Raw genomic sequence first — 14956 nt, forward strand, 5'->3', positions numbered from 1 at the left:
TTTTATCTTTGCTTCATTCTCTTTTCTTTAGTTTTCTGCCTCTTCCTTTTGGGGGTCACCGGCTGCATCACCCCGGGATCCCCCCTTCAGTCCTGTCTGGGTCTGAAGCTGTGGGGGGGCTGATGTCTGGTGTTTGCTGGTGAAACAACAGAATTCCTGGTTCCTTGTTACCTTTTCAGTTTCCTGCACGTTTCTGCCTCGTTTACTTGAGCCCCAAACAAAGGCTCCTTTTCATCCTCCGATCACTGTGGCAGTCTGCGCATGTGCGGGGAGCAGTGTTCGGTCACTTCCGGTGACAAGGGCAGTCTGCGCATGTGCGGGGGCGTGTTCAGCCATCACCGGCGACAAGGGCAGTCTGCGCATGTGCGGGAGAGTAGTGTCTGCTCACTTCCTGGTAAGGTTACTGCATTGGACGGCAGAGGAAAGGTGTCCCCTCTAGGTCAGCAGTGGGAGAGACAGCACAAGCAGTGGATGATGACATCACTTCCGGCCTCTCCCTCTGTGTCTTGTTTGTGCAGTAGTCTTCATCTTCAGACCATCACAGACCCCCCCTCAGACCTTAAATCTGCACCTGCCCCTCCCCCCACACCCCCCCAGCACCAGGAGGAGGAGAGAGCCTGGAAATGTCTGCACTGGTTTCTGCTCAGGTAGGAGATTGTCGGCACCTTCTGCTGTGATTGTAGAAATAGACTGAATAATCCTGGAGGAAATCTCTGCCAGGAGCCGGGCTGAGCTGGGCTCTTCTATCCGGGGACCTCTGGGGGCTTTCCTTCCGGGCCTGTAATGTGGGGCCCTAGGCCCTCATGCTTGTAAGGAAGGTGACGCAGACACGGTGGTAGAGTGGTATTAAACTGGCCTCAGGCACGTGCGCCCGGCCCCTTTTATTGGCAGGGTCACCTGACTGGTGACGCCTGTGTTGGGTGGGTGTATGTTACATACGTAAGACCAGCCCTCAGCAAAGTGGCTGGCAGAAAGACTAGAATGAGTCCAGCTGGACTCTACATCCCTCCCAAACTTTATTGAGGAACCAAACAAAAGTCCAACCTGTAAAAGAAACAATAACAAAGCACCACAATCAGTCTCTCGGCCTCGAAAAGGCAGACTGCAGAATTGCAGTGGACATGGTGCAGCTGGGAGCACCCGGACACCTCCGCACGAGTCCATAATTTAACCAGGTACATCTGGGCACGAACCAGTGTGGATGAAGTCCAGATACTTCAGTTGCTTGTCCACGACCTCACAGTTCGCTGGATATTGTTGATCGGGTCCTGCCTGGGCTCATGTGGTCAAAGTCTATTTACAGTTTCTGATGCGGGTGCATCTGGAGCAGTGGGGAGTCCACTGTACACAGTTCTGGACGGCATTCTGACTCTGGAGATTGTCTACCTCCTAAGACTGCAGATGACGTGACAGCCTGGGGCGCCTGGGAGTCCAGCGGCAGAGATGCGGCAGTCTTCCCTCTCGTGCCAGATCTCCATCAAGCAGGAGTCTCCTCGAGGCCCTTTCGCGGGCTTCCACAGGACTGTGTGGACTGTGCTTGCCTATCTCAGGCCCAGCAAAGACGTCTCAGAGGAACAGCCTACAGGACCACATCCTAGTCTCGCATGGAGCCACAAGGGTTGTTGATGCAGGGTTCGCTTGCTCGAGCCATCTGGATTCAGGTGCTCTGGCCATAGTGCAAAGTCTTCAGGTGACCAGTCTCTCGATATGAGACCTCCGTGCTTCCGGATGCCTGACGTGGAGCTGTCTCAGATGCATTCTCTCTCAGCGATATTCCGCTCTCACAGGAATTTGTTGGAGGCCCTTGTCCCTGGATTGTGGCGGTACTGCGTGGGCTGCGCGGGCCAACGTCGGCCACGCCAAAGGAGTCTCTCTGAACTCCCAACAGGGCCACGTCCTAGTCTTGTGCAACCCCAAGGGTGGATGGTCCCAATGATCTGGTCTGCTCTCACCGGCAGGCGTGTGGTTCACGGAGCTCATGGCAAGTGTTCAGATGATAAGTTTCTACGTTGCCAGACATGCCTTGTCAGCATCGGTTCTTGTTGCTGACTGTCTCCACTCAGGTGGTGCTGTGCTCCTCCTTCGATGATTGGGCGATGCACCTCATCATGATGATGATGTTTTTTTTTTCATCTTTTTGCAGATCAAATAGGTGGCGGCGGCTTCGTCAGCGGAAGGACCACTTGATGGACATAGTGGCCACGGCGGGTCTTGTGTGGCCTGTGCAGTCGGCGTCAGGGATGCCATCACAGCCAAGCAGCCGGTGACAGGTGACAGGTTGGTCATACTGGGAAGCGTGGGGGACCACCCACATCGCTGCCTTCAGTGACGTCTGCTCACCCCGGTGACTGTCTTGTACTGATGGGTACCTCCTCATCTTCTCACACGAGTCCTCAGTTGTCACTCTACTTCCTTCCACTTTCACACCTGCGATGGAGTTGATCTGTGGTGTGACCGGTCTGTCACACTCCTCTCCTCATTTCTTTTTGGCATCGTGCCACTCTCTCTTCTCCTTGGTGTGGCGTCGTGCTACAGGTCACATGTTGCGGCACATGGACCTTGCGCGGCACCTCTGCTGGTACATCTTCCTCTTTGTCCTCGACGTGGCGTTGTGCCACAGGTCGCATGCTGCGTCACATGGACCTATCACTGCACCTCCTCTGGTGCATCTTGTTCGGTCGCAGCCTCTCACAGGCTGAGTCCTGCGGGTAGGACATGATCTGCTCTTCAGGCAGACCTCTCCCGGTCTGGTTCGTTCCTGGATCCTCTTGGTGGACCTCTCTCTGGCAGGAGGGTCCCCACTCTCTTCCTCCTTCTCTTCACTCGAGGGCGCCATTCTTGCGCCTCGAGGCTGCGCTGTTACGGCGCTCACTCCTGCCATCTGCTCTGGCAGGGTCGGTCAGTTCAGATGACCTGCTCACTGATGGTCCAACAGTGGCCATCTTCCGTCGCTGTGCGGCTAGCTGACATGGCCTCTTTTCCCGTGCGTTACGTCACGCTCTCGGGTACTCTCTCCATCTTCACGGACTTTACCCATGTCGTCACATTCTCTGGCGCAGCTCTCTGTGCACGCTGCGCACGTGTCAGTCTCTTTTTTTCTGGGCGTCCTGTGGCAACGCCTGGTATGTCCCTTTCTGGTCCTGCGGTGATGTCCATCACTGCTGGGGCATGTGGCGTTCTTTCGTCGGTGGCGGCGGACGGCCGCCAGAGGCTGCGCAGACTATGCGCGCTCTCTTCGTACCTCACGTGGCGTTTACGGCCGTTTCTCACTGTTGCAGCTTGGCTGGGACAGCTGCAGTCTTCTTCTTCCCTTTTGCAGCATCGCCCGCGTTGCTTCCTTCTTCTTCGTCGTTTCCGTCTTCTGTGCCGTTTCTGTCCACGGGTGCACTCTTGGTGTGGAGCAGTCACTTTCTGAAGGTGCTGCTGTAAACTTGCCTTCATCCAAGCTTGTTTTCCCTTTAAAACAGAAATAGGGTGCAATACCAACTCTGGGCACTGGATGCCAGTAGTGCACTTTTTTTTCTAGCTTCAAGACGGTCTTTCCAGTTACCGGCCTGGTTTATTTGAAGAGATGCCGGTGAGGAGGGCTGGTGCTGGGTGGACTTCTCATGCTGGTGGGGGCTGCAGGTAAGTGCAGTTTTTATTTATTTTCCTTCTTTGTGTCTTCTTTTCTTCTCTTTTAAGAAAATGTTGTACATTTTCCTGCAGAGCCTCTTTTAAGAGGCAGGCAGCAGGAAGACGGCATGAAGGAATCCATAGTTATTTCATCTTAGCATTGAGAAAGGCGGCACACATTCCAGTTGAACACACAGAGCTCATTCATACTATTGCAAATGCTACAGACACAGAGGCTTCAGCCGGATGCTGATCTCTAACAGTTTGTCTATGAAAGTCGTTGATAAGTATAATACACAGGGAACTGAGCACCCTAGGCAAGTCAGTCAAACTCTCCAGGTGACCCCAATGCATGGGGATAAAGACCTGGTGTACCCCTGGGTCTCAGTTCAGACACTGTCCACCAGGCATGAGGAGTCTCATCACCCCCACCCAATACCTCCTCAGAGCTCATGGTCGAGGCACCAGCCGGGGACTCCTGCACCCCTCCATGAGGCCCACCCCTCACAAATGTGATTCCACTTCCTCAGGACCATTGGTGGGTAAGTCTCAGGTTCAGTCTCCCATGCAGTCAAAAAGGCGCAGGCACCTAGGGCCCCATTCTACACCGGCTTCACCCTTGGCCACACCATCTAGGCAGGGACTGTGACCAAGAGTGTAGCAGCTGACGGCTGCGTATCATCAGCCCATAGCATGTGAGCTGGCGGTCATCAGCAGTGGAATACAAAGATATCCCCTTGCTGGGGCAAGGATCAGTCACTTTTTAAACACCAGGTCCTCGAGTGGTTCTCATTCCTCTTTGAGGGACAGGCTGACTGCCTCTGCCACGTCTCCATGGGCTCATCACACAGCTCCTTGCCATCTTCCTGGGTGATAAAGGATTCCTTCAGTGCCCTCAGTCACAGCCAACAGTGTCCGACAGTCATGCCCTGCTGCAAATGCTGACGCCCCGCCAGCAGCAGGTTGAGAAAGTACATCCATGTCAAGGGGGTCAAGGATATATGGGTGGCTCACACCCCTTCTTGAGACGGCAGGTGGGAGGGGGGCAGCCTCGGCTCTGTCCCCGCGTGTCCGATGTGCCATTCCTCACCTTCCTTCCAAGGACACAGGAGCCCATTGGTGCCTTTTGCAGTGAGCCACATCGAAAGGGGCACAGCGGCCTCAACCAGCCTCCATGTATTTTATTCCATTCCATGCACATTTATAGAGCGCATGGCTACCCTTGGGCATCCAGTACTGGCAACGCAACATAAAACACACAACTAAGCTCAGGGCTTTAGAAGTTTTGCAATCATCAGTTCATTGTCTGTGAGACACTTTGTATGGTGGAGGGTGTTCCATAGTTTGTCCACATTGTAGCCAAAGAAAAGTCCTGTGCTTAGTAGCTGGATACGAGTTTGGGAGCTTTTCCTTCCAAGAATTTCTCCAACCATACCGCAATAATAACAACCATCTTGGGGCAGAGGGCATGCGTAGGCGATCCTGCCAACCTAGCTTTAGATGGGGGTTTAATGTTGTTGCCTATTACCATGAGTTCCATTTTCTCCTCATTTAATTTGAGGCAGGCTATCTAACTTGCTACCCTTTCCAGACACAGTCCCAGTGAGGAGGATTGAGGTTCATGTTCAGGAGAAAGAGAGAACACCAGTTGGGTCAAGGAGTAAGCTCAAAGCTGTACATCCTCAATCGATCAGCTTGGTCGCCTCGAGGGGCATCCTACGCATCCACAGCAACACCAGGGCCCCCTTCTGAGTCAATGGTCGGGCCCAGGGCATTGAATGCCCTGCGGATGGTGAAGTATTATAGGCCCTGACCAGGAGCTCAGTTACAGCACATCCACCATTTTGCGTACTTGGCCATGCCCCTCTAGCAGGTATCCATTTGTTGTGAGCTGTACGGTATTAATGAACACATTTACAGCAGTAAAAGCAGGTTTATGGCCATAAACAGATTTGTCACTGGACATTGAGACTCTTGGTGTGGTGAAAGCTACGGTGATTACTTGGGTGGGTCCTTTTGTTGCTTAAATGAAGTTATTGTTACAAGGAGAGATTTGTAGATTGTTTATAGCTGGAAAAAACACAGTAGCAGGTACTCTTACCCAGTGAGTTGCCAAGTGTCTATTGGCACCGCTTTCCAATTGACTAGTTTTGTTTACTAATTACATTAGTAGAAAGAGCGATTGAGTACTAAAGTCTTCTGAGAACACCCAAGCGCTATCCCTGATATTACCATTGGACATGGGCCTCAGTGTTACTTCAAACTCCAACTGTTGTTTACTAAACACAATAAGCCGTGAACATGTTTGACATTGTATTTCTGCTCAATGGGGTGCCAGCAACTTCTGTTTATTTTTAGCAGCAAATCTTAGACCTCATCTGAGACAGTGCATGCACTTTTGCTTGTGTAGTGGATTCTATTTAGTTTTAATGGGAAACAGGAGATAGCTTAGCCTTTTGGCTTGCAGGCCTGTGCCCCCGTAACCCAGAGACTTTTAACCTACTTAAATTGTTCTGTCTTAGCCCATTTATTTAATTATTTCTTCCAAGATGGCTGCTATGTTTATAGTTAGGAAGATGTTTTGATTTCACATTATCATTGTCATTTTGTGAAAGCGTCACTATCAGCGTCAAAGAGAAGATAGACGTAGGTATTCACATCATGTACTTTCCCACTTATGTGTAACAGTAACAAAATGCACTTTTCAGGAAATTGTTTATATAATTGCCACCCCAAGCATGTCTTCTTATCTACTGTTTGGGAACATACCTGCTTCAGGGATCCTAATTGATCTGTATAAATACATCTCACGCAGACAAGATTATCAGAGGGATTCCTACCAGATGCCATCAACGCTATCTATGCTACATGTCTCCTTGATGCAGACCCAGCCTTCGTGTCCTCACGGAGTCTGATCTAGAGCCCTCATTCCAAGGTAACAAGGGTTGGGGGCACTTCTCAAGCACATGGTACTGGAAGATTAGTTTTACCACACCTAGCTCTCTTTTAGGTTAGAGATACGGTCCTTCATGCTGGGGTATTAGGTCCTATTTCAAATCTCCTGTTACTGCAAGATGGTGGGGGTCTTTATATTCATGACTCACGTCTTTACAATTCTGTTTCTTGCATTGTTCATTATCCTAATCATTGCAGCCCATGCATTTCACAGTAGATTGCAGTCTTGTTAATAAAACCTATTGAAAACTTTACTGCATCTCCTTCTTTGCCTGACGTGATTGAGACTTGTTGCTCATGAGAGAAAAGGGTAACTTCGTTTAACCACAACTCCCCTGAGATGTCGCAGTCTTGAGTCCGTGCGTAAAGGCTGCCACAAATCACCTTTTACTGTTTGGGTTTTTGGTGAGGTACTTACTGCTTGTGAGCCGGGGGGGTTGGGGTGACAGTTGTGACTTGTAGGATTGGCCTAGTCGCCTACAAACAAAAGTGCTGTCATCCTTAAACCAGCAGTCTTGCTTAGACTTGCTTAGACAGTTGCTAGACATTTTGATAACTAAAAGGGGTTTGGAGCCCGACTATTGTTAACTATTGGTTGGCTTCGCGCCGTTCTCATTTGCTGGCTTCTGATTGGTCAGCGCATCATGGTTTCACTTTCTCTTCCCCCATTTTTCCCTTCTGTGGAGCACGGACCAAGTAGTGATTGCTTCTTTTTGGTTAGGGTCCCTCTGCTTCTTTTGCTGTGATTGAAGTACTATTTTTATTTCTTCTTCCCCTTTGTTATTGCTTTTTATTTTTACATTTACTTCTTTTTTATTGCCTACCCTGAGCGGATGAAAAGCTAGGTCTGACTCTGTCAAGTGTTTATTATTTTACTGATGTTATCGCATATCTCAAAGAATGCACTTTTCATGGTAGTCATGCATGTCATATGTTTGCAAGCACTGCAAGAGCATCAGTGTGTATTGGGGAAAAACTGTGATAGCAGGATAGCACTTTGGACGTGGATGTAAGTGTGTACTAAAATACATAACAGAACATCAGACAACAAAGACATAACATGAATTACGTAACATAGTAGAAGAAAGAGATAACATGCTGTATCATAACATAATAAACTTTATGTTACATTCGAAACGTATCGTAGTGCCAAGGAATATAGGTTAAATAAAAATGTAAATTAGTAACATAATATACAGAACCTCTAACACATTGCACAACAGTACTGTAGCCTCCTGTCTCTTCACACTTCTTTCCAAGCATCAGGCTGGATGTCTCTATTTTCCCTTTCATTTGCCTTTTGTATTCAACTATGTTTCGCACACACTCGTTTCTTGACCATATCCAGAAGGCTCAGTATCTCAAGTCTCACCAGATGTCTCAACACCTTCGATGATACATTAATGTTAATGTTTCATAGCCGTCCATTTACAACAGTTCTTAACCCAAAGTCACTTCAGGAACATTATTCTAACTCTTGAAAAGGAGACAGTGTCAGCAGGATTTACTATTAGAACTGAAATCTTCCAAACTCTGTATTATAAAGTCCTATCCAAGCATACTCACTTGACTTCTGTAGCTTTTGCTGTAAAAGTGGCTGCCACAAACTTTTGCAAGAGTTTGATCGTCCTCAGAAATACCAAGTTCCTCCCCGTTGCTCGAGATCTGACACACAAGTCCGTACATTACTGCATGTGCCCAATGACAGAAATCCAGCTGTTCCTCTTCATGTGATGAGGTGTTTCCTTGTTTTATTTTAATGAAAAAACATGATCTGTCCTTCAATGCATTTGTCTATCTATCCCTGACTAAAGTGATTGTGTTTCTTTTTCAGCTGCAGAACACCACAGCCTTTTTTCCAAACACCACCTGTGCAGTCATGTTCCAGAAGTTCGATCAGTACATCTTCTTAGCTGCCAGACTCAGCCGGTCTTAGATCTGGTAAGTCAAAGTGGTATATTACTGGGCATAGCTCTAAATATCAAGAGGAAGAGAGGATGACATTGGTTCGTCCCACAAAGTGTTGCGTTCTGGTTACAGGTATCCCTCTGATGATTTATCTCATTAAGTCCAGGTAATCTATTGTCGTAATGCCTTTAGAAGCCCAAGAAGGGACTAACGTTAATGACTTTGGAGTATGGATATTTTCTTATTGTAACAGATGGAGGCGCAAAAAGATTTGTGAAACTTAGTGCCGAGGATCGAATCCAATGACAGGATGGCATAGACAGTATCTTTAATGATTTTCTGGGAGAACTTGGTTGGGATGTGTAGGAGGCTGGCCTGGCTTGTAGTGGGTACCAAAGGTACTTACACCCTGTGCCAGGTCCAGTTATCCCTTATTAGTAGAATAGAGGTGTTTCTAGCAGCTTAGGCTGATAGAAGATAGCTATGGCAAAGCAGCTTAGGCTGAACTAGGAGACATGTAAAGCTCCTACTATACCACTTATATCATATGCACAATATCATAAGAAAACACAATACACAATTACAAAAAAATAAAGGTACTTTATTTTTATGACAATATGCCACAAGTATCTCAGTGAGTACCCTCAGTAAGAAGGTAAGTAATATACACAAGTTATATGTACACAAACCCAAAACAGGTAAGTAAGAGTCAGAAAAGTAATGCAAACAGTGTAGAATTACAATAGGCTACAATAGGTGAACATAGGACTAGGGGCAACACAAACCATATACTCCAAAAGTGGAATGCGAATCATGAATGGACCCCAGACCTAGGGGAGCTTGTAGAGGGTCGCTGGGACTGTAAGAAAACAGTCAGGGTGTCCAAGATACCCCACCCCAAGACCCTGAAAAGTAGAAGTAAAGTACACCTACTACCTCAAAAGGACACAATAGTCGTGATAGGGGGATTCTGCAAGAACAACAAACACCAGCAGTGCACTGAAAATGGATTCCTGGACCTGAGGACCTGCAAAGCAAGGGGACCAAGTCCAATAGACGCGACAGGGGGGGGCAGGAGCCCAGGAAACCCAAGATGAAGGTGCAAGGAAGCTGCCTCCGGATGGACGAAGCTTGGAATTCTGCAAGAACGAAGAGAACTAGGAACTTCTTCTTCGGAGGGAAGATGTCCAGCGTCGCAATGAAGGTTGCAGAAGTGTGTAATAGTGAATTTAGATTTTAGAATCTTGTGAATGGAACGTTTTCTGTCGGCTTACGATCAGAAGCGTTTTGTTCGTTAGGAGCGTGTGTGAGTGCTCCAATAAAGGTTACTTGCTTAAGGACATCGTTGTTCCTGGTGTCATTTGATTACAACATTTTGGCGACGATTTAAAAACCAGGAGCACTCACCACAGACTCGAGGATTTTCACAATATTCAGCAATTTGTAGATGGCAGACGGAGACGGTTTAGGAGTGTTTAGGAGTGTTCCTGCATTCCGGTGATGTTGGATTTCTAGGAGGATAGATTCAAAACTTTCAGGAACTGGAAGTGGTGAGGCAGAACATTTTTTTTTTTTTTTTATTTTTGACTGAACTGCATACTATTTCTCAGAATTGGCAGTTGTTTGGCAGCCATCTTAGAGACAGTGTTGTTCGTATGAAAGATTAGTAAGAGAACAACGTCATGAATCGGCGGCCATCTTAGGTTAACAAGTTTTTTTTGTTTTTTTTTGCAATTTCAAAGTGAATTTAAAGGCACATTATCGCAGTTTAAAAATAAAACAAGAAGAAAAACTCTCATTTATATTTTCTATCCTTGACTATTCAGTCATAATGAATAACATTTGTGGTAATCCTCCTCCGCCATTTTTAAACTCTGCTAATGAGGCTACTATGAAATGGGAAAAATGGTTCAGACATTTTAAAAACTACATGTTGGCAATTAATGGAGATTCTTTTGAATCACACAGAAAAAAGCGTTACTACTCAACTTAATTGGCTTGGAAGCTGAAGACATCTTTAAGCATCTACCTCCAGTTTTACCATCATCTGGCACAGACGCTAGAGATTATGACTGTTTTTCAGAAGCTGTAGATAGGTTTAAAAAAAGGTTTTCAGAGGAACCACACATTGTTATGGAAAGGTATAAGTTTTTCACACGTCATCAACAACTTAATGAGTCAGTTGACTCCTATATTTCTGCTTTACGAATTTTGGCTGCAGACTGTGAATTTGGAGAAACAGCGGATATTTATATTAGAGATCAGTTAATTATTTTCTGTTCGAATAAAAAGATTCAGGAACAATTGCTTAGACAACGCAATCCCACTTTGAGAGAAGCAATTGACACGGCTAAGAGTGTTGAATGTACAATAAAATCTTTCAAAGCCATTAATGTGGATGACATTAACAAAGAGATTGCAGCTGTAGCTTTAAATGATACAGAGAAATATGAGGCTAGTAACAAAGGAAAATGTTCTAAAGGAAAACAAGTCAGTATTAACAAACAAATTTCAGGATACAATGTTAGTAAGACATTTTGTGATAAGTGTGGTTCCAAAACACATGCATCTCAATTCAAGTTTTGCCCAGCCAAAGGCAAAGAATGTTTCAAGTGCAAGAAGATTGGTCATTTTGGCAATGTTTGCAGATCGGTAGCCAACAGAAGAATATCCACGCTGGAGGAATCAAAGTGTGATAACGAGATGGAAGATCATTTCGTTCTCAGTCTTAAGGAAAAGGTTTCATGCACAAATAAGTTTGATACAGAAAAGACCAGGAAGGGTATTAACTGCACTAAAATTGACAAAGAACCCTATATTCCACCTGATTGTGAAATCGTCATTGATGGATTGAATGTGAAAGTTTTGGCAGATTCTGGATCACCATATACTATCTTATCAGATCAGTTTTTTAATGAAAACTGGGATGATAAAAAGTTAAAATGATGTCAAAGTATATGGTTTTGGGGGCAAAGAGATTGATATGCTTGGATTTTTCATAGCGGATATCAAATTTTTAAACAGGTCAATTATTGGAAAAGTATATGTTGCCATTGATGGGTTACATGTTATTGGTTGGCGTCATCAAAAGAAAATGGGAATGGTGCTTAATCCAAATGCCAAGAACCCAGTGTATCTGTCTGATAATATACAGTCTGTCCAAGTTTTGAACACAAGTACAGATAAGTTGGAGTTGTTATTAGACAAATTTAAAAATTTGTTTAGCAAAGAGTTAGGTAAGGTGACAGGATTTTCACATCACATTCAACTTAAAAAAAATGCTGTTCCTATCAAACACAAATTAAGGCATGTTCCACTGTCGGTCAGTAAGGAGTTATCTGAGATGTTAGTCAGAATGTGTAAGGAGGATATTATTGAGCCTGTTGATGCTGCAGAATGGGTTTCACCAATTGTTCTGGTGCGGAAAAAATCAGGAGATTTGCGTTTGTGTGCTGATTTAAGATCTGTGAACAAGCAAATTTTGGTGGATTGTTTTCCACTTCCACGCATTCAAGAGCTTTTCACAAAGTTAGAGGGTTCTAAATTTTTTTCAAAGATTGATCTGAAGGCAGCATACCACCAAGTAGAGTTAACTCCCGAATCTCGTTGCATTACCACTTTTATTACTCCAGATGGTGCTTTTCAATATAAACGCATGCCTTTTGGTTTGGCATCAGCTGCTTCTGTTTTTCAAAAATTGATGCATTGTGTATTTAAGGATGTTGGGAATGTCATTGCTTTTCAGGATGATATTTTGATCTACACAGCTACAAAAGAGGAACACTATACGAAGTTGGACAAGGTGTTGTCAATCCTTAGTGATAGGGGTATGACGATTCAATTCGACAAGTGTACATTGTTAACTAATGAAATAGACTATTTAGGTCATTCTATTTCAGGAAAAGGTATCACACCTATTAAGAATTCTCTACAGGTGATACAAAACATTGAGGAACCCAGAAACAAAGACCAGGTTCATTCCTTTTTAGGCCTATGTGAGTACTATGCTAAATTTGTCAAAAATTTTAGCGATTTAGCTATGCCTTTACGTGTATTACTTAAGAAAAATGAAACATTTAGGTGGTCTAATGATCAGGTTGATGCTTTCAACAAGTTAAAGAAGTCTATTGTAAATTCGAAACCACTTTCTCCATATTCTGGTGATGCAGTAAATGTTATTACTGTGGATGCAAGTTCAACAGGATTAGGAGCAGTATTAACTCAAGTCAAAGGGAATGTTGAACAAACCATTGCTTTTGGTTCTAGGGCATTGTCTGAAGCTGAGTGTAGGTATTCAACTATTGAACGTGAGGCACTTGCCTGTGCGTGGTCCGTTGAACACTTTAAAATATATATATGGGGGAAACATTTCAAATTGAGAACTGATCATAAACCACTGATTTCTTTATTATCTAAAAATGGCATGGGTAGAGCGTCTTCAAGACTCATACGTATTTTAGCAAAATTGTATGAATACAATTTTACTGTGTCTTATTTGCCAGGTACACGGAATACCAGAGCGGATTGTTTTTCGAGATTATCTGGCAGTAAGGAAATGTCTACAGATTCTGAAGTGATTGAAGAATGTGTTGTTGCAAGTGTGAGAGATGCAGTAGTGTCAATTTGTGAAGTCATTTCAGAAAAAGAATGGGTTTCAGCATATGACAAAGATGAAGTTCTTGGAATTGTGAAGGGTTTTATCATAAAAGGTTGGCCACAAGAGAAATCTTTAACAAAGGATTTACAAGTTTTCTGGAAAGTTAGAAATGAATTGTCCATAGAAAATGATTTGTTACTTAAGGGTGAATGTTTTGTACCTCCTACAGAAATAAGAAGAAAGTTGATTTCTATAGCTCATATTGGACATTTAGGACAATCTGGAACTATTAAAAAATTGAGAGATCAGTTTTGGTGGCCGTACATGGATTCAGAGGTAGTTGTTTTCATTAAGAATTGTTTGTTGTGTCAGGATTCTGATAAAGTTTTGAAGACACAGAAAACTGAGGTTAATGTATTACCTTTTCCAGAACAACCATGGAAGGATTTAGCTATGGATTTACTTGGTCCTTATGAAGGGATTAGTTTGGAAAAAGTGTATATAGTGGTTATTATTGATTATTTCTCCAAATGGGTTGAGTATAAGTGGATTGAGCGACCCAGTACTGATGAGGTAATTGAGTTTCTAAACAATTGTTTCAGAAAAGAAGGTTATCCTGATAGTATCACTACTGACAATGGTACACAGTTTACTTCTTCTAAATTACAAGATTTCTTGTCTAATTTAGGGGTTAAACATAAACGAACTGCTTTATATGCACCCAATATGAACGGTTTAGTTGAAAGATTCAATAGAACTTTAGTAGAGGCAGTGCAACTGGCTCTAAATGCTAAGATTAATGTTAAGGAACATGTTGCACAAATGATTTGGTCTTATCACTGTACACCTCATTCTTTAACTAAATTTTCACTGTTTTTGATGTTGAAAGGAAGGAAACCAAGACTAGGTCTAAATCCATCTTGGTTGCAAAACAATGTACAGATTTATGATATGAATAGGATATACAATGAGGCCAAGGTGAATGTTGAGTTTAGGAACAAAAATAATTGCAAGGAAAATGGACAAAGGAGTCTAAGTTTAAATGTTGATGATTGGGTTAAGATCAAGCTTCCCACACATGTCAGAAAGGGAGAATCAAAGTATTCAAAACCTTGGAAAGTTATTAGGGTTGGGAGGTCTTCAGCTATGTTGAGTAATGGTTCATGGTGGCATTGTTCCAGATTAGCACGTGTAAACTTTGAAGGCTGTCACAAGTTAAGTCATCTATCTGATCCTGATTTTGGGTGTGAATCATTCAAGGCTTATTCAAACAGTAGAACAGGTTATACCGACAATACTTTGTTGGGTCATCGTGAAGAATATAGTTCTTCAAATGTTAATATGAATGAGTTTGGTGTCAGGGCCAGCAGACATAAAAAATTGCCAAACAAATACAATGATTACTTAATGTATTAGACATCTTTTATTTAGGGTTTAAAAAAAAAAAAAAAAAAAAATTATATTACGAGGTTTTAAGAACGTATATTACAAAGTTTAAGGCAGTTTTTATTTTTTATTTGTTTGGTTTTATTCACTTGTTTATTTCATCTTGTTTGTTTGAAAAGAAGGAGATGTGTAATAGTGAATTTAGATTTTAGAATCTTGTGAATGGAACGTTTTCTGTCGGCTTACGATCAGAAGCGTTTTGTTCGTTAGGAGCGTGTGTGAGTGCTCCAATAAAGGTTACTTGCTTAAGGACATCGTTGTTCCTGGTGTCATTTGATTACAACAAAGTGTTCCCACGCAGAAATACCGCAAACAAGCCTTGCTAGCTGCAAGGGTCGCAGCAGAGGTTTTTGGGTGCTGCTGGGGACCAGGAAGGACCAGGACATCGGCCCTTAGAGGAGAAGACAGAGGGTGGCGCTCACCAACTCAGAGAGC

General features: G+C 44.0%; 1 pseudogene; it reads left to right on the forward strand.

Moving 5' to 3' along the window:
• Window positions 1–460: 460 nt before the first annotated feature.
• The window catches only part of LOC138288397 (zinc finger protein 721-like), a 246702-nt pseudogene continuing 232206 nt past the window's right edge, over window positions 461–14956 (forward strand).

The sequence above is a fragment of the Pleurodeles waltl genome, chromosome 4_1 (genome assembly GCF_031143425.1).
Source record: "Pleurodeles waltl isolate 20211129_DDA chromosome 4_1, aPleWal1.hap1.20221129, whole genome shotgun sequence".
Classification (NCBI taxonomy): Eukaryota; Metazoa; Chordata; class Amphibia; order Caudata; family Salamandridae; genus Pleurodeles; species Pleurodeles waltl.